Below are 19,958 nucleotides of genomic sequence, written 5' to 3'. Positions count from 1 at the left end.
TCAAAGAAATGGAAAGACATTCCATGCTTATGGGTTAGAAGAACAAATATTGTTAAAATATCTATACTACCCAAAGCAACCTAAGGATTTAACAAAATCTCTATCAAAACATCAGCAGCATTTTTCACAGAACTAAAACAATCCTAAAGTTTGCATGGAACCACAAAAGACCCTGAATAGCCAAAGTAATCTTGAAAAAGGAAAACAAAACTGGAGGCATCACAATTCCGGACTTCAAGTTGTATTACAAAGTGGTAGTAATTAAAACAGTATGGTACCGGCATAAAAACAGACACATAGGTCAGTGGAACAGAATAGAAAATCCAGAAATAAACCCAGAACTATATGGTCAATTGATCTTCAACAAAGAAGGAATGAATATGGTATTGGGAAAACTGGATAGCTACAGGCAAAAGAATGAAACTGGACCACTTTCTTTCACCATACACAAAAATAAACTCAAAATGGACTAAAGACCTAAATGTGAGACCTGAAACCATAAAAATTCTTGAAGAGATCACAGGCAGTTATTTCTCTGACATTGGCCACAGCAACTTCTTTCTAGATATGTCTCCTGAGGCAAGGGAAACAAAAGGATAAATAAACTATTGAGACTACGTCAAAATAAAAACCTTCTGCACAGCAAAGGAAACAATCAACAAAACTAAAAGGCAACCCACTGAATGGGAGAAGATATTTGCAAATGATATATCTGGTAAAGGGCTAGTATCCAAAATATATAAAGAACTGATACAACTCAATACCCAAAAACCAAATAATCTGGTTAAAAAAATGGGCAGAAGACAGGAACAGACATTTCTCCAAAGAAGATACACCGATGGCCAACAGACACGTGAAAAGATGCTCTTCAGGGAAATGCAAATCTGAACTACAAGGAGATACCACCTCACACCTGTCAGAATGGCTAAAATCAACACAAGAAACAATAGGTGTTGGCAAGGATGTGGAGAAAAAGGAACACTCCTGTTCTGTTGGTGGGAGTGCAAAATGGTGCAGCCACTCTGGAAGACAGTGTGGAGGTGCCTCAAAAAATCAAAAATAGATCTACCCTATGATCTAGTAATTACACCACTGGGCATTTACCCCCAAAATACAAAAAAACTAATTCAAAGGGATGCATGCACCCCCGTGTATATAGCAGCATTACCAACAATAGCTAAACTATGGAAGCAGCCCAAGTGTCCACTGTTGGATGAATGGATAAAGAAAATGTATAGATATAGATATAGATAATGGAATATTACTCAGCCATTAAAAAGAATGAAATCCTGCCATTTGCAACAACATGGATGGAACTAGAGAGTATAATGCTAAGTGAAATAAGTCAGAGAAAGACAAATACCATATGATCTCAGGCATATGTGGAATTTAAGAAACAAAACCAATGAGCAAAGGAAAAAAAAGAGAGACAAACCAAGGAACAGACTCTTAACTAATAAGACAAACTGATGGTTCCCAGAGGGAGGTGGGTAGGGGGATGGGTGAAATAGGTGATGGAGATTAAAGAGGACACTTACCATGATGAAAAAAATTAATAAAATAAAAACTTTAAAAAAGATTGACTTGGAGTTAACTGAAAGAAATATTATCCTGAGTGGGCCTGACCTAATCAGGCGAACACCTCAAAAGAAAATCCAGGCCGTCTCTGGAGGGAGAGATGTGCAGCCGCATTGATGCCCTTCTGTTGGCCATGAAGAAGTAATGTGGTGTGGTGTGTCGTGAAGGGGATCACAAGGCAGGAAGTGGTCAACAGCCCCTAGGAACTGAGGGCCTCGGTTCTATACCCAGAATGCACTGAATGCTGCCAACCACGGAGCCTGGATGAGGGCTCCAGGCCTCCTCTGAGATTGCAGGCCTGGCTGCCATCTTGATTTCAGCCTCATGAGACCCTGAGCAGAGAACGGAGTGAAACCAGGCCCAAACTTCTGACCTATAGAAACTGCGAGGTAATAAATGGGTATTGTTTTAAGCCACGAAGTTTGTGGTAATTCATTATGTAGCCAAGAAAAAACTAATACAATCTGATAGGCACGTGTTGAATTCCTGCTTTCTTGTTACTATCCATATGATCTTGGACTTAACCTCTCTGAGCCTCAGTTTTCCCATCTAGAAAATGGGGATGGTAATACCTACCTTATTATATATCTCAGTTCCTTGAAAGCAGGGACCATGTCTTTCTCTAGTATCTTTGATGCCTAGCACTGTGTCTACACATAGAAGGTGCTCAATACATTTTAGCTGAATGAATAAACAGTGCTCAGAGTGTCTTTAAAAACAAGTATAAACCCAAGCCTCTTCTTGAATTTTTTTTCTAATTTAGTGCTGATACAAATCTAGTTCACTCATATGTGAAATTAGGAACCATCTAGATGATCTCTCAGGTGCCATCCAGTTGCAAATTCTGTGATGTTGATGAATCTTGAAATAAGGTCCTAGGATAACAATCTTAAAGTTGCAAAAATGTTGTATTCTTAGAGAGTTCTTCAAAGGAGTATTTGTTAGTAAGATGCTTTCTTCTCCCGAGCCTCTCTCCTGAGCCAGCTACTCTCCCCGACCACAATCAATATTATTCACAATTAATATTCACAATATTACACACAAATAATATTCACAATATTATTCACAATTAATATTCAGATGCCTGTGTTGGGTGTTTGCGGTATTAGTGCAGTGTTTTGCCAGCTATGAGTGCAAAATATTTTTGATCAAATGATAAAGATAAATTTGGGTTGCTTACTTTGGATATTAATATATAGTTTAATCATCTTCAAATTCCTAGTAATAGGAGAAATAGTATCACCTAAAAGTAGAAATAAAGAAGTACTTAGACTTAACAGGTGGTGTAATTTTGTTTTATTTGCGTCTTATTCTGCGATGGTATAGGAGATCCAGTCACTGACACCGACAGGAAGGCAACAAAGAATCCTCCTGTAACTGCTGCGGCTGGGGTTTGCACAAGTGGGAACACACACACATTTAATTATAAACATGATCATAAATATTGACTTACCATTGGGATATTTGGCAACTGTCTTTGGATTAAGATCCCAGAGGGATGCTTGATTACTACCTAATAGATCTAATAGAAAGTGATAGGGATCTAATAGAATGTTTGTCCTCAGAGCTACTTTTCAACACCAAGGGATGTCCCTGGCTGATCCTACCTCTTAACAAGGGGAAATAGGAAAATGCTTTCTCAAAAGGGCAAGCCTTGTGGGGAGGGCCGTGAGAGATCCGTACTGTACACAGCACTATCTCTATCCTGAGCCATATGTCAGGTGTTAAACTTCTCCGTTCAGAGCAGAAGGCTTTGTTGCCCATGAAGCTCCTGCTGACCAGACTATCTGAGCAACAGTTTGTGGAGAATAAGGTCCAGGAGGATGACTAGTTAACGTGTGTGTGTGTGTGTGGTGTTTCCATGCCTCTGGGGGTGGGGGGAGGAATGTAGTTTAAGGGGTTAACCAATTCTTACTAATCCACCCATGCTCCCAGGGGAGAGGAGGCGCAACAGAGGGTCTTGTCATGATTAGTAGAGAAAAAGACCCTCTGTCACTCAAAATGGCACCACCTTGCCCTCTAAGGGTGGAGAGGAACCGGTAGGCCTGTAGAGGAAGGAGAGAGAGAGGTATCCACGGTCATCCAGGGACAGCAAGGACAGGTTGAGTGTGCTTATGTCTCTAAAGATGTAGGGACCTAAAACAGGCTGCCGATCGCACTCCTCTGCAGGGGTGAGCCCAGCCAGAAGAGCCCAGGACGGTGTAGGTCTTCCATTGCTATGGTTTCAACCGCTGCAGTCAGAAATCAGACCTAGATAGAATCCCAGCTTCTGGACTATCCTTGATTTGTGAAGGGCACTCCCTTCCCCTTCAGGGTGCAGCGTGGAGTAGCAAAGGCCCACGTCCCGGTCTGGGACCTGAGTCCCTTGCAGGTGTGCTGCAGTTACAGAGTACCTTCTTCCTATGCCTGCGCTCACGGAGGGAGCACAACAGCCCAAGACACACAAATTGTTATTCTTACGGTGATTATTGTGCTGGAGGAGGAGGAAACCGAGTCTCAGGGAGATTAAGGGGTTTTCCCAGGATAACAGAGCCCGCAAGTGGGAAAGATGACTCCTGCCTCAGGCCTCGGAGCTTGACCTTGTAACCCCATGCTCTGTCTCTCCCTCGTTCTGGGGTAGGAAAGAGAAGCAGGGATCTTGTCCATCCCCAGGCAGAGACCGCTTCCCCTCCTCATTGCCACGCTCGCCTGGGCATGCTGTGAGTGTTTGGGAAGCAGCTCTTGAGCCTGTCCTCTGCCTGATTGGCTAATCTAGCTGGTTCTGTGGGGTCCTGGCTGGAGTCTAGGGCAGCCTGCTTGGTGAGAGAAGGCATGTGGGGGCCTTAAGAGCCGGTGCATGGCAGTGGATGCGAGGCACATAGTGGGAACATCAGGGGGAGGCCTGCCAACCCCAGGCGGGTGTGGGAAGGACGCCCCTCCCATCCCCGGTCAGGAGGCTGGCCCAGGTCTGGAACACGAACTGTGCGGCCTGACAGACCTAGGCTGAGCCCTACCTTGACAAGTACTCGTTCTGTGACCTTGAGCAACTTATTTACTTTTTCTAAGTCTCTGATTCCTCCACAGTAAAAGTGGGAAAAATAATTGCACCTCCCTGCCATTGTTAAGAGGATTACGTGAGATAAGGAATGCAAAGCACTTAGCATAGTGCCAGGCCCAGGGAAAGAGTTCCTTAGTGATATATAATGCATGCCATGGAAGACTCCTTCATTCATTTATTCGGCAAGAATTTATTAAATGCCCAGTCCATGTCTAGCAGTATGCTAAAAACTCAATACCTGGGGCTTTACCAACACCGATATCTTTAGCATAAAATCACACAAAGGGTCCTTTACCCATAAATATTATAGTCTGAGCTGGTTTTATAAACATGGAAAATGGGTTTTGATGCATACGTTATTTCTGCCCTTGACTCTTCCTTCATTTTCAGCATGAGGACATAGCTGGATGCACATGGGATGTGGAGTGAGCAAGAATGTGTACTTAGTTATATGAACACTGGGCCACCAGCCTCCTTCCTCCAAGTCTTGACTTCTCAGCTGCAAAATGGTGAGAACCATGTCTTCCCTATAGGACTGTTGAAAGGAGTAAATGGAAAATGGATCGGGTAGAGCATCTGACTTAGGGCAGGTGCTCAATATGTATTAGTTGCCTTTACATTTCAATTTGGGTGGAACTTCCGGAGTCTGCTCTAGCATGTAAGAAGCTGAGAAGTCACCACTCCATCCTAGCAACCAGGAAAACGCTGAACAGACCGAAAAATTAGCAGTTCTTTTTAGATCCATAAGAGAAGTGAGGTCACAGCGCAAACTGCTGCCCCCCAAATCGGACAGAGTGGCAAGCAAATACAGCAAATCACAATTGACTGCAGCAGAAACCTCCATGGGGACCAGTGACAAGGGAGGCAAACCCAAACCATGATTGAGAAATTGCTGGAAGCTCAGTGTGCACAGCTCTGAGAGTTAAAAACTCAAGGGGAACCAGTGACCAGGGACTCCCACACTCTTGTGATCTTACTTCCTGGAGCTCTCCCAGATTCTCATCGTGATAATTAGAGAAAAAAATGCCTCATGCTCCAGCAGGGGAAGAGGAAAAGGAACCATTTTGAAATATCGCAGAGCATTCTGTTCTCCAAGACAAACTGTTTAACCAGAACCTCACTTGCTGGGGTGTCAGACCCTGACTGACATGGGGAAAGAAATACCCACCTCCAGCGCCCTCCAGCCATCCTGTCCCACCTAAACTGGAGGGAGCCTTGAGAAGCACTTGTGAAGTTCCCAGTTCCCAGGCACAGGCTCACTAGAAGACCAAGACCTAATCACAGGACTATAGAATGCTCCCCCTCCCGACACACCCACCACATCCCTAATGCCTATTTACAGCAGTTCCTTTTAGCCAGTACATCATGTCTGGCTACCAAGAAAAATATACAGGGCATAGTAGAAGATAAAAACACAGTTTGAAGAGACAGATCAAGCATCAGAACCAGACCCAGTTATGGCAGAGATGTTGGAATTATCAGCCTGGGAATTTAAAGCAACTATCATGAATATGCTGAGAGTTCTAATGGATATAGTAGTCAGTATTGCAAGAATAGATGGGCAATGTAAGCAGAGAGATGGAAATTCTAAGAAAGATTTTTTTAAGTGCTAGAGATCTAAAACACTAACAGGCAATGAAACAAAACAAAAACACTTAACAGAAATGAAGAACTTCTTCGATGAGTTTATTAGATTGGACATGGCTAAGGAAAGAATATCTCAGCTGGAGGATATCCCAATAGAAACCTCCCAAACTCAAAGGCAAACAGAAAAAAGACTAGAAAAAAAGACCCAGAACAGGATATCTGAGAACTCTGGGACAACTACAAGATATAACGTATGCATAATGGAAAAACCAGAAGGAAAAAAAAAAGAGAAAGGAACAGAAGAAATATTTGAAACCATAATACCTGAGAATTTCCCCCAAATTAATGTTAAACACCAAACCACAGATCTATAAAGCTCAGAGAACACCAAGAAGAATAAATAGCAAAAACAAACAAACAAACAAACAAACAAAAAACTACCTAGGCATATCATTTTCCAACCAGAGAAAATCAAAGATTAAAAAAAAATCCTGAAAAAAGCCAGAGGGGGGTGGGAAATCTATAGAGGAGCAAAGATAAGAATTATATCTGACATCTCCTCAGAAACAATGCAAAGAAGGGAATAAAGTAAAATATTTCAAGTGTTGAAAGAAAAAACAAACCAACCCACTATTCTGTACCCTGTGAAATTATTCCTCAAAAGTGAAGGAGAAATGCTTTCTCAGACATACAAAAATGGAGGGAATTTGTTGCCAGTAAACCCGCCTGGCAAGAAATGTTAAAAGAAGTTTTTCAGAGAAGGAAAACCACATTGGTCAGAAACTTGGATCTACATAAATTAAGAATGTAGGAAAGGGAAAAAGTGAAGGTAAAACAAAACCTTTCCTTTATCTGATTCTTAATTGATATAACAGCTAACAAGCTCCGTATGACCTCACTCTGCTGTCTGGAAAGTTCCCTTGGGACTCACCAGGGATTTGGGGGTTCCTGCACATCCTCACACTGTAATTCCTGTCTGACACTGAGCCTCCAGGGCCCCTGCTATTCCGGGGAGGTATGGACAGACTTGGGCAACGCAGCCTTGGGCCTTCCAGGGTGTCAGAGCGCAGAATCATTTCCCACGAAGATAACACAACATCCATTTCCCACAGGGTTTGAGGCTCTTGGCAGGGGAGGCAACCATGCAGCGGGGCCCAGATGAAGGATGATCAGGAAGGAGAGGGATCGCCTCTCTGCAGTCTCTCCCCACTGCCTTCCTTCTGCCCACCTGCCATGCTTCTACCTCAACATCCTTCACCAGGCTACTCTACAGTGTATTTCTGAAAATTAAAATGCTTGTCTTCATTCATTCACTGAGTATCAGTTCAGTTGAACAACTACTCTGTACCAGGTGTCTAAAATAATAAAATCAATTGCCTAGACCAACAAAAATAATAAGGGAAGAGGTTTGAGAGCAGTGGGGAGAGAGGAGGAGGAAGAGAGCGAGTTCTGACGCGTCTCTTATGCTTACGTCAATAATAAAATCTTTTCTTTAGAAGTGTCTTCCCATCCCTTAATTCTGTGTTCCAGATGAAAGGAGAATAGAAATCTCACCGTCGCAGCTGGGTAAAGCTGAACATTTGGCTATCCCATACATCAGTAAGTCCCACATGTGTCTACCTAAGTGTCCTGTGAGAACCGACAAAGGTCACACACCACTTTTTCGCATTTATCCCTGAACCAGGCCCCAGCCGGCTCTTATTGGTTGGCGGGAAAGCCTGCCCCTGCCAACATTTTGGCTCCCCAAGCCTCCCTAATAGTAGTGTGATTCCCTGACCCATCCTGGCAGAATATGCCACAGTCCCCATGGCTTTTCGTCTGCTACAGCTAAAGGCTAAGGAACCCTTGTTCACTTTTCTGCTGGCCACCACCACTGGATTTAAAACACACAGACACATTTAAAACATGCATCCTAGAACAGATGCATTTAAAACATGCATCCTAGAACTGACTTAACGGGGGATGGCTTAGGCTATATTTTGACGCTTGCTTTTTGTATTTTTATTTTTTTCATTTATTTTAAAGATTTTATTTTTAAGTAATCTCTATGCCCAATATGGGGTTTGAACCCACAAGCCCGAGATCAAGAGTCGCATAAGCCACTGACTGAGCCAACCAGGCGCCCCTACTTTCTGTATTTTTATTTATTTTTTTTATAGATTTTTATTTACTTATTTGAGAGAGCGAGAATGAGAGACAGAGAGCATGAGAGGGAGGAGGGGCAGAGGGAGAAGCAGACTCTCCACTGAGCAGGGAGCCCGATGCGGGACTCGATTCTGGGACTCCAGGATCATGACCTGAGCCGAAGGCAGTTGCTTAACCAACTGAGCCACCCAGGCACCCCTACCTTTCTGTATTTTTTAAAGGCATATTCCGAGTTGGCAAGAAAGTGCCTGCATGTGCACACACACACACGTGCGCCCACACACACGTGCACGCACACACACGTGCACGCACATGTGGCCATGCCACTTCAGTATAAATTATATTGTGGGCCAGTCTCTGAGATGACCCAGAACATGTCCTAATCTACAGCTGCCGCCGGCGGGTCACACTGAGGAGCAGGCTCCAGAATGAAGGACAGTCTTGGCCAGAAGCACACGCAAAGGCTCTCTGGTCCTCAGGAAGGCTGAGTCTCAGCTCTCTTGAATGCGTGTCCAAAGAATTCTGACAAGCTTTTCCCTGGACCATTCAAGGCCCCATTTATTGTTGTAAACAGGTATATGACATTGCAATCCTATTCCAGACCCTATTTATAGCAACCCCACACCTAATAGCTAAGGCATAATTATCCTCCCTCACCCATTTGAAGAACTTTTCGCCAAAGATTTCAGGGAATTTTACCAAACAAACTGTCTCACCCCCTCCCCCTCCCACTGGACAGGTGGAGAAGCTGAGGCACAGTGATGTCAGAAGAGCCTAGTCAAAACGTGAGTCAGAAACGAAGCAGGGTTGTACCTAGTTACAGCTGCTTCCTCACCTGTGGCTTTACCCCTGCTGGAGCAGACTTCCTGGAAGGTGTAGCTTCTGTTTGGCTTATCTGTCGCGTAAACACTGCTATGAGCTTTCAGATGTTTCCCCAGGTCTGAGATGGTTGGGTCTCTGAGAAGGAAGTAAGAGGGCCTCTTGGTCAACTCAGGTTTTCCTGTGCGGGCTTACTTGCTGTCCTTAGAATCCAGCCTCCTCCCCTCCTGATCCGATGCAACCCCTTTCGGCGGTTCATCAGTGAGGTTCCTGCCCAGGCAGCCCTCCAATGTCACATCCCTTTCCCCACCCTTCTCCTACCCCGGTTTGTAGCAGCAACACTTTTTGGGGTGGTGGGACCATCTGTTTCACCTTTGGTTCCCATGAAGATAAGTGTTAGTAAACCTTCGGCCCCCTGCCCCGCTGCCCACTCGCCACCAGCCCTATGCTGGATTCTCTTTTCCGGGGAAGCTCCTTGTTCTGCCCTCGTCTGAAGGGAGAATTGGGAGTGCCAACACTTCTCCCTCTATGGAGAATGAGACCTACTTGTCAAGATCTCACAGAATTCAGGGTCTTATAGAGTTAGGAGCAAAGGAGAAATGCTCCCAAGGATAAGAAAACAGAGGGACCTCTGATTCCATCAAAGCAACCATGACAGTAGACTCCAGAACAGCGACTGCTGTTGCCAGCTCGCTATCACGCCTGTCCGTTTTCATAGTAAGCAACTGTATGAATATATTTTTAAAAAAGTAGGTGTGAGTGAGAGCAGGTTTGGTTTCCATTTTTCCTTTGGTAGATAATAAGCTATGAATGCTTTCTTTAAGAATATTTGTAAATGTGCCCAGAGGTTAGTGAAAAATTAGAACATTTGATACAGCAAATAATACCAGCTTTGTGTATTCTCCCGGAAGTTTCCTAAGCTTGAATCCTAAGCTGGAATAATTTTCTCCAATATCCTAAAAGGCTACATACAATGAAGGGCAGGGAACCTTGGTATAACCTAGGAAATGATGTTTACAAGCAAATAAAGGCACTCATCAATTATCTGTAGATAAATGGACTTTTGGAAAAAAATTGTATTCAAAAAACAAAACAAAACAAAACAAAAAACACCTCTGAAGAGCTCAAATAGTTGACAAAACCCAAGCATATAAGCAAGTCCTAAGAGAGAGGACCTTTGATCATTCTTCGTGACTTACTGACGTTTAGTTGGCACACATTTCTACCGGACAGAGCCATCTGACTTTTCAGACCTCAGCCAATGGAAAATGGAACTTTTGAAAAAAGGGAGCCTGGAGCAAACAAGGACCATGTAACAGAAATGACAGCTAGGAGTGACAGCTAGAGAAGAAACAAAAATGACTTTGTCAAAGCATAATTTAAGAATTGTTAACCATAACCCTAAGTATGATTCATTAAGAAAAAGTGAGGCCATGTTCATCATCCTTCATATGTAAATCCCTTTTAAGTCAAAAGGTGGTTAGGAGGGTGAGCTGCAAGCAGGTGAAACATTCCCTAAGGTGGAATGTGACATGTGACTTGTGACTCCGCCCTTCCACTGTCATGCTAATAGGTTGGGCGAGGCGCAGGCTTCCGGCCTGATTCACAATTTTATAGGCAGCCACCGGCTTCTCAGGCCGCTTCCCCTCTAGTAAAAAGGGGGAAGAAGCTCAGAGTATTTGGTAGGGAGCCTGGGAGACCTTTGATGGCAGGTTCGGAAACAAGGCCCGCCTTTAAATTAGGGCAATTATGCTTTAGGCTGATTGGCGCAGAGACGCCGTAAAGGCACCTTTTTGGAAAGAGAGACAAAACAGCACGAGGGTGTTTACGTTTGGGGGTAATGCGACAACACCTAGAGGCACAGGAAGGCCACGGGAACCCTGGGATGGGCCTGCAAGACCGTGCCCACCCAGCACTCCGCACCAGTCCTCGCTGAAGTGGGCGCTCCCAGGAGGAGGCGCGGCGTCTGGTTGAGCCCTTGCTAGCTGCTGTGTCCGTCTACACCGCCTCTGGAGGGCCGGCTCAGCCCGGCAGCCTGCCACACGCCCTGGTCACGCGGGTCAAGCAGTCAGAGGACAGGGTCGGGGCCAAGTCCCCGGGTGCCCCGCCCCTGCCGCTCAGCCGCCGCCCCCCGTCCACCTGCCTCCCGCCGCCATCCTGCCTTCCCCGCTGTGTGGGAGGGAGCTTCCGGAGATACCACCGTGAGGGTGGGAGTCGACTTTTCAAAAATGCCAGTGGAGGACCCCCCCCCGCCAGTTTCCTTGATCCCATCCGTGCCGTCCAAGAGGAAGCCCCCCGCCTGAGGTGGCTGCTGAACACGGCTGCGGCCAACCTAGGTGCTGGGACCACGCTTCTTTCTCCTGTCACCCCCCGAAGGACATCTTGGTTGCAAGTTTTGGCAATTGTGAATAAAACTGCTGTAAACGTCGTGTGCAGGTTTTTGTGTGGAAATAAGTGTTGAGCTCCTTTGGGTAAATCCCAAGGAACGTGATTGCTAGACCGCAAGGTTAGGAGTATGTCCACTTTTACAAGAAACCATCAAACTGCCTCCTAAAGTGGCTTGTCCCACCTTCTATTCCCATCAGCAACGAAGGAGGGTGCCTGTGACTCCATCCTCCGCAGCCTTTGGTGGTGTCAGTGTTCTGGACTTCCGTCATTCTAATAGGTGTGTAGTGGCATCTCAGTGTTTTAATTTGCATTTCCCTGATGATACATGACGCCGAGCATCTTTTCACATGCTTATGTGCCGTCCCTGTATTTTCTCTGCTGAGGGGTTGGTTAAGGTCTTTGGCCCCCTTTGGCATCAGGCTGTTTGTTTCCATGTTGTTGAGTTTTAAGCGTTCTTTGTACATTTTGGATCACAGTCCTTTGTGAGATATTCTTTTGCAAATATTTTCTCCCAGTCTGCGGCTTGTCCCATTGTTCTTTGGACAGTGTCTCTCACAGAGCAGAAGTGTTAAATTCTAATGACGCCCAGCTCATCAGTTATTTCTTTCTAGAGTGTGCCTTTGGTGTTGGACCTAAAAAGTCGTCACCTAGCCCAAGCGCATCTAGGTTCTCTCCTATGTTCTCTTCTATGAGTTTTGTAGTTTTGTGTTTTACATTTAGGTCTGTGATTCATTCTGAGTTAATTTTTGTGAAGGGTGTAATCTCTGTGTCTAGATTCATTTTTTTTTTTACATGTGCATGTCCAGTTGTTCCAACACCATTTGTTGAAGAGGACCATTTATTTTTTTAAAATTTGTTTCCTTGATTTGTAAATTCATTTCATTTATTTCTATTTTCCAACTTGTGCCTCTGAGTGTAATTTCTCCTTGGAGATTTTTACTAACACGCCAACCCAGGGAGTCTACCCTTTAAGCTTTAACCAACATTTAGGTTTTCTTGTTATAATTAAAGTTAAAAATGTGTTGTTTAATCTGCCTTGCGGAGAAGCCCGAACCCTGCTGGAATTCTTAAAACGTTTTGTAATAATCTAGTTAGCTTGATATTAGAATTTTCCCTTGTGTTTATAATTTAGATTTTTCCCCTTAACTTTATTTCATTATGTCTGATTATATCTGTTACATAGCACTACTTAATTTCTCAGTCTTGCTTTGTATTTTGAACTAATACATGTTTAACTGCTGTATAATTATTCTGCATCTCTCCGACTGTATTAGACTGCCCCTGCTTTCCTAGATCTCCCACTTCAGAGACAGTAGGGGTGTCTGTGGGGCTAAGCTCTGGTCTCTCATATGACATAACAAGTCCTCGGGGCTTCCTTAGTGGGAAGTGGAGCCTGTCCCCCACCAGCATGCCCACTGTGGACATGTCCCCAAACGCAGAAGGGGGTTAAAATGGCTCCTGATCTCCACCTGCCAAAGTGTGACTGTCCCTTATGGCTAGGAAAGCCTTGAAGAGATACATAACACCTTTATGATAGGAGAATGAGGGGCAGATGCGTGATCTGTGGCCTTTCTTTTCTACCTCTACCTGCCATTTCTGGGAAAGGAAAAAATGTACCGTGAGCAGAGTGAACCTAATTGTTTTATGGAAAAGATCTGGAAGTGGTACTTTTAACTGCTGCTCATAGGCTCATGGGAGGAACCTAGTCATGTGACCACTTAGTTGCAAGGAAAATGTCATCTCTGGATGGCCATGTACTCAGTTAAACCCTGTCAATGTGGAAAGAAGGGGCGAATGGACAGAAGGACAACCAGTAGTCAGCCGTGGGTATCAAGACCCATTCCCAAGGAGAACTCAAAACCCAAAGTCCAAGCAAAGGGAACCCAAGGAGTTAGACAAGTCCTCTGAACATCTGCTGCTTCCTCCACCTGGCCTAGTGTCATCTGAAAAACACTGGGTGGCCTCTGACACCGTGGCCACTGGAGGGTTATTTTTAGGAGTCCACAACGGCCAACAGACATGCTCCCCACCAAGATTTGTTGAGGATTTACTTCTTTGACACATCTTAGGCTTTCTGGCACACGTGATGAATTTTAGCTGGTCTTCCTCTGCCTATGGTGACCTTATTTTTAGGAAAATAAAGCACATGCGCAGTGACACATGGTTTGACAATGGAACAGAACAGGACTTTTCCAGACTTTGAACAGTCCTGGAAAAACTGGTACTTATGGTCACCCTGCCCATGCTCATATATTATGTTACTCCTATAAACAGCCCACTGAGGGGCCTTTGGGAATCATTTCTTTCCCAATGGCATGGTTATCCACATAACTCCACACTCCTCCTTGGCAAGCCACGCTTATGCAAAAACACATGGCATGAAAGCGTGAAAGAAATAATAGTTGCCTAAAATATACTGCTATCCAATTAAAATGTTTAAAAGTCAATATAGAATGCATCTTTTCTAATACGAAGAGAAAAGGAGAGATTTTGCAACCACAATCGTCACTAAACAGCGCAGTCTAGAATAAGACAGAAACATTCAGTCAGAGAAGAGACTCAGACAACTAACAGAAGATAAAGTCTTATCACCAGACTGGTCACAGTAAGATTTTCAAAGGTGGTAAAAATATTAATCAAACCTTCATTGTTCCTCAGCCTTCCTCGGCTAAAAATCCTTAGCCTGGCATTCAAGGGCCTTCAAATTTAAGGTCCTAATCTCATGATGCAAAATACTAAATTAAGTATTTAGTATTTTAGATGCAAAAATACGAAATTAAAAAATTTTTAAGATAATGCATTATGACCAAGTAAGTTCAATTTTAGGGATGCAAAATGGTTCAACAGCGGGAACACTATTCCTATAATTCCATCTGTTAAGAGATTAAAGGAGGAAAGCCATTTGAGTATCTCAGTAGATACTGAAAAGCTTTTGAGTAAAACCAATACCTACTGCTATTAGAAACTGGAAACTTAGCTACTAGGAACACACAGCAAACATGATACTTAGTGGTGTGAAGTAATATTTCCACACAGACAGGGAAAAGGTGGTATTATCTTCTACCTGTGCTACTATTCACTGGCGTCTACTAAAAGTCTTACTAAATCAGTACAACCGTACAAGAAAAGTAGTATAAAGATCGAAGAAAAGGATTCAACTGTCAGTGTTTGTAAACAATATCACTGTCTAGATACAAAATGCAAGATAATCAAGTGAGAAATTATTAGACTAATAAGAAAGATACAAAGTCCACACACCAAAGTTCCATTCGTTATTGACAGACACACAAAAATACTAATCTACTTCGGCATAACTATTATCAGAAATATGCAAGATACGAATAAAATTGTGAGAGTTTATCGAAGGACATAAAGACCCAAAGAAGTGGAAACACATTCTAGATGCTGAATAAGATTTGTTACTGTATCGATGTCAATTTTCCCTCAAATTGACCTATAAATTCAGTTCAGTTCTAATCAAAATGTTAATTGAATTTTTTAATAGCACTTGATAAACTTATTTTCAAGTTCATACATATGGACTATTTCTAGAAAGGCAGATAAGAAACTGATAACATCAGCTGCCTCTTGAGGGAGAACTGAATGATAAAATATGGGGAGGAAGACTTGTTTGCTTACTATTTACCCTCCTGTCTTTTGTATATAGTACCATGTGTTTTTATTCCCTAGACAACAAGCCAAATAAAATTAAAATGTAGAGGGAAATCTATTTTTAAAAAAATACTAAGATGTTTTGGGGGAAAAAAAGTGAAATGACATCAAATAGGAAAAGATACAATAAACAAAGACTTTGGTATCGAGACATGAATAGCTGAACAGATCAATGCAGCAGAATACAGAGTTGAAAACAGAGCAGTTCACTTTGTGATAAAAGAAACATTTTAAATCAACGGGTAAAAGAATGGACTATTACATAAATACTGAACTTTTTCAGTTCCTTCTCTGTGAATGCAGATAGTGCCTTAATGAGTTTCCTGGGAGGATTAATTGGGATGATATATAAAGTACTAGGCAAAGTGCCCAACTTAACAAATGCTACTAGTAGTGGTAGTTAAGAGTAATACCGTGATCGGAACTAGTAACAAAAGACAGGAGGGTGTAAAAGCCAAACCATGTGGTATGTATTATTTACATTTCTACTTGTAGGCTATTGGAAGGCTGCAACAAGCCCCAGAAGTTTAATGTGGCCTTGCATTTCTACAGTGATTTTTGCTTTTTTTTGAGGCGCTTTTCTTACGTCATCTCATTTAATCCTCTCAATACCTGATCAACAGTTTCTAGGGTTTTTGTTTTTTAATCCCTCCAAGTACCATAAACAGGGCATGGATGGCAAATGCTCAGGCTTAGCAGAGCATAGACATCAGGATGGGATCTAGTACAATATTGTGAACCCCTCCCTCATTTTTGCCTAAAGATTTCCCCAGGGAGTTTCTGAAGTTGCCTTTTTTAAAGGCGGAGATGGAATGGAGAAGGGGCTTCCGTGGTCATCATCTTGAGCGCCGTTGAGCTGTGTCTGCAACGGATGGGTGTGGGTGTTGCTGGCAAAAACACCGGTGGGGGTAGGCAGGTGGGCAGCAGGCCAGGCCAGCCCCCTTCGGCAAGGTTGTGATGGGTCCATTAGCATGTGGCACAGGGAAGGAGAACAGAGCAGGTGTTTCTCATGACCGCCCTTTTTGTGACACTCCTTTGTATCATCACCTTCCACCTTTACTTGGTTTTTCCTCTGGACACTGAATTTCTTTGTCAGGGTCTCTAGCAATGAATGAAGAGTCAAAAGCAGGCGTCTTCACAAAGGTCTTGTCCTTTCCCCCATTGTAGGATGGAGTCCATTTCATACCTCTGACTTCCTTCTCCATGCTAAGTGCCTGCTTCCCCATAGCCTACCTCCCGCCTTCTAAGCTTTCTCACCCATGGCCAACCCATAGACAAGGACCCCTCAGACCCTGACGTGCCCCCTGCCGCTCATCATAGCAGGGGATGAACTCATAGAGGTTCTCTGGCCATATGTGTCCCAGGGCCCAAGGAACTCTGTGGCCTGCAGGATTTCCATAGAGCTTCATGCTCTGTGAATCTGAAAGCCATCAGCTATACTCAATTTACAGAGGGGTAGGGGGGTCACAAAATGACTTAAAAAATAATTGCTCTGGCATCTTTTCCTTCACTAAATGACATTCTCAGTTCTCAGCAGGGAGTTGAACTAAACCCAAAGTAGGAAACTGAGATTTTAATTTGAATTGAAACTGAACTCAAATAACAATATTGTTCTCTCTTTGAAGTTTGAACTGGATCTGACCTGGACAAAATCCAGAAAATTTCTTACCCTATTCCTTCTCTCCAAAAACAACCCACAAGACAAGCCTAGATCATTCTGAATTCTAAACCTGCTTCATGTTTTGTTATATTTTTCCAACTCAGTAGAGTAGTATGTTAAATAATTTTTAAAAAGCTGTTTTATTACCATGATGGAAACATGACTTTCTAAATACAGACTCTATCTTTGCTGCTGAAAGAATAATAAAAGGAGTTGGTAAGCTTCAAGAGTTTCCTTTGGTAACCAGAAAATTGTTAAACACTGATATGGAATTTGAAGTTCCATACTGTTTTCCCAATTTTTGTGTTTCTTTTTTCAAGCGATGAGTTCAAGCAGCTACACGGAAAATTTTTTTAACTTGGTGAACATCACCATATTTTTGTTGCTAGGTCTTTAAGGAATTTCAGTATGAGAAGGTAAGGTGATAGTAAATGTAGATTTCTTGAGTCAGTGGTAATATCTTCTCAAGAGCTGGCAACACAGCTGGAGCTCAGCACCTACTTGTTGAATGAATGAGTTGAGAGAAGAGGCCCCTCAGCCTTCTATTCAACAGTGCCCATGAGATTCTGTTATAGTGTAGACCTTTGGTCTTGATTTCAGATGTTTTTTCTGGTTCAGTCTTTTAGTCTTCAAGGCTTGTCTGAGGGTCTCTCAGCACTGTAACCACCTCCCTCATTCCCTGTGAATATCTCTGTTATTCATTTCCTTCCTGACTTGTTAATTCATCACAAGAGTTTGTGTGTGTGTGTGGTTTTTCTGAATACTTGATCTCTAATATGAGGTTATCGTTTTTGAATAACTCTTTATTAGAAGTTTCAATGTTACTTTCTTTTTTTTTTTTTTTTAAAGATTTTATTTATTTATTTGAGAGAGAGAGAATGAGAGAGAGTGAGTACATGAGAGGGGGGAGGGTCAGAGGGAGAAGCAGACTCCCTGCCAAGCAGGGAGCCCGATGCGGGACTCGATCCAGGGACTCCAGGATCATGACCTGAGCCGAAGGCAGTCGCTTAACCAACTGAGCCACCCAGGCGCCCCTCAATGTTACTTTCTTATATGGAGTTGTGGGGGTTTTTTCCTTAATGCACAAGAATAAAGGGACTATGTATGATTGAAGAATTTTTTTTAGACACCTGACATAGGCTGGCTATTACATTGTGCTCAGTTTGACTTCACACTTTTAAAAATTCATTTCTTCCATATTTATCTTTTCTCTATGGTTAGCGCTATTGCCTTCCCTTGGGCATAGCTAATTGGGGCATTTCCCCCAAACTGTACATGGAATCTCTGAAGAGCAGTGAACAGGAAGAAAGAGAAGTAACTTTCCCCTCTCTCCTCCAAACATACCTTCTGCCTTTAAGTTGCTCTTCTTGTCATGGCCTCCCTCTTCTTTCCACTGACAGTACTTTCTCTCCTTCTAACATTTCCAATCTCAATTCTAATGGCCAGCACTGCTATAAAATTCACTCTAATGAGAGCCAACAGGGACTCAAGGTGCCCCACACCCAACCAAACGTAAACACATGATCTGAAGTAAGCAAATGAGAATCTTGCCCCGTAGAAATTAGATCTCGAGCCATGTAACACAAGGATCCAAAATGGCAAAACAGGTTCATCTCAAAGGGGCAGGGCTGCTCCTTCCTTCTTGTTCCCTGGATCTCTGGAGCTGCCCTATTTCCTGTCACTGCTGAGGCCTTTTTCTGTGATTCTCTGGGCTGCTGATCGTCTTTCAATATGCTTCTGTTCGTCTTCAGTTACCCAGAGCTCATCTCTGTTGTTTGCAGCCCAAGAGCCACAAGTGATACAAGTGTTTGCAATTCGTTAAGAGCTTCCTCTGTTTCTTCATTGTTGTGCTTCATCCAAGACTCTGCTGCTCCCACACAGATCAGTGTGGATTCTTCATCCTTGGCCGCCAGATTGTTGGTCTCTTAAGCCCATTTTCACCAGCTCCTTTCCAGACGCCCGAGCACCCACCTTTGCTTCTCTTGATCACCATGTTTTTTAGAAGATGTGGAACTATCCTGTTTATATTAAAATCAGCTGTCACTTGGGGATGACAGGGTACATTTCGCTGCCATTTGGAGACCAGTTGGAACTCTAGCCCTGTTTATTTACTTAAAGAAAAACCAGCTAAACCAGAATGAAATCAGCCTACTAGACTCCCTCCCACTTCCACCTGGGCTCTCTCTGACAACAGGTGACCTTTGGGTGAAGTTGACACAAAACAGTGAGAGACAGGATTCCCAGTTGGATGACGTTTTTAGCACAGAGCAAGTCTTTGTGCGGCAGCACTGTGGAGAGCTTTCATGGGGAATGCCAGGCATCCTGTCTGGGACCCACACGGCCTGCTCCCCCTCCCTCTTGCCTCTTCCCCTCTCCCAGCCTCTATTTCTGCTTCCCTGTACCTCTGGCCGGCTGAGGTCCCCTCTGCAGGGCAATGCCTCTGGGAAAGGCTCAAGGATTCCTCAAAGGCCTCAGATCAGAGTCAACATAGCCCTTCTGCGTGGCTGTTAGCTGGGCCTAGCTGACAGGCTGGGTGGCCTTCAGCAACTATGTGGTGGGTTTTGTTTTCAGTAGTCAGCATGCACCCTGGCAATCTTGAAGCTTTCAGAGCAAAGTGCTTTAATATAGCTCGGTGTGAGCTTCTGGAGGGCAGGGTCTGGGTCTGGTTCCTCTCTCTCCTGGCTGATGGAATAAACAGGATAGCAGAGTGCACACACTATTTAACTTTAACCCCTGATCAGCACGGAGACACAAAAGTCATCTAAGCAAAGTGGAGAGAAGGAACGTCCCAGGGCCTTCCAGAGGAGGAAGGGTTTCACAGTGAGGGGCTAAGAGTATGAACACTGCACTCCAAGAGATCTGTGTATAAAGTCCAGCTCTGCTATTTAGCTGTTAATTTAGGTAAACTACTCATCTTTTCTGAACCTTGTCTCTAACATGGAGATAGTATTAGTACTTATCTCCTAGATTTTTTGTAATGATTAAATGAGATAAAACCTGTATGGAGACTGGTTCATAGTAAGAGTGCAAAAATATTAGTGATTGTTATTATGGGTAGTAAAATCATCAATA

At 43.5% G+C, this 19,958-nt stretch overlaps 1 long non-coding RNA gene across 1 annotated transcript in view; it reads right to left on the bottom strand.

Annotated features, from left to right (window-relative positions):
- LOC118523255 (uncharacterized) overlaps positions 1–19,958 on the bottom strand; it is a 101,037-nt gene that overhangs the window by 44,109 nt on the left and 36,970 nt on the right. The window contains exon 2 of the long non-coding RNA XR_013447765.1: positions 9,183–9,304. This is a non-coding gene — a long non-coding RNA (uncharacterized LOC118523255). The remainder of the gene's footprint in view (positions 1–9,182; positions 9,305–19,958) is intronic.

Source organism: Halichoerus grypus, chromosome 5 (genome assembly GCF_964656455.1).
Source record: "Halichoerus grypus chromosome 5, mHalGry1.hap1.1, whole genome shotgun sequence".
NCBI lineage: Eukaryota > Metazoa > Chordata > Mammalia > Carnivora > Phocidae > Halichoerus > Halichoerus grypus.
The sequence above is the reverse complement of the archived record's forward strand: the minus strand, read 5'-3'. Positions and strand labels throughout refer to the sequence as shown.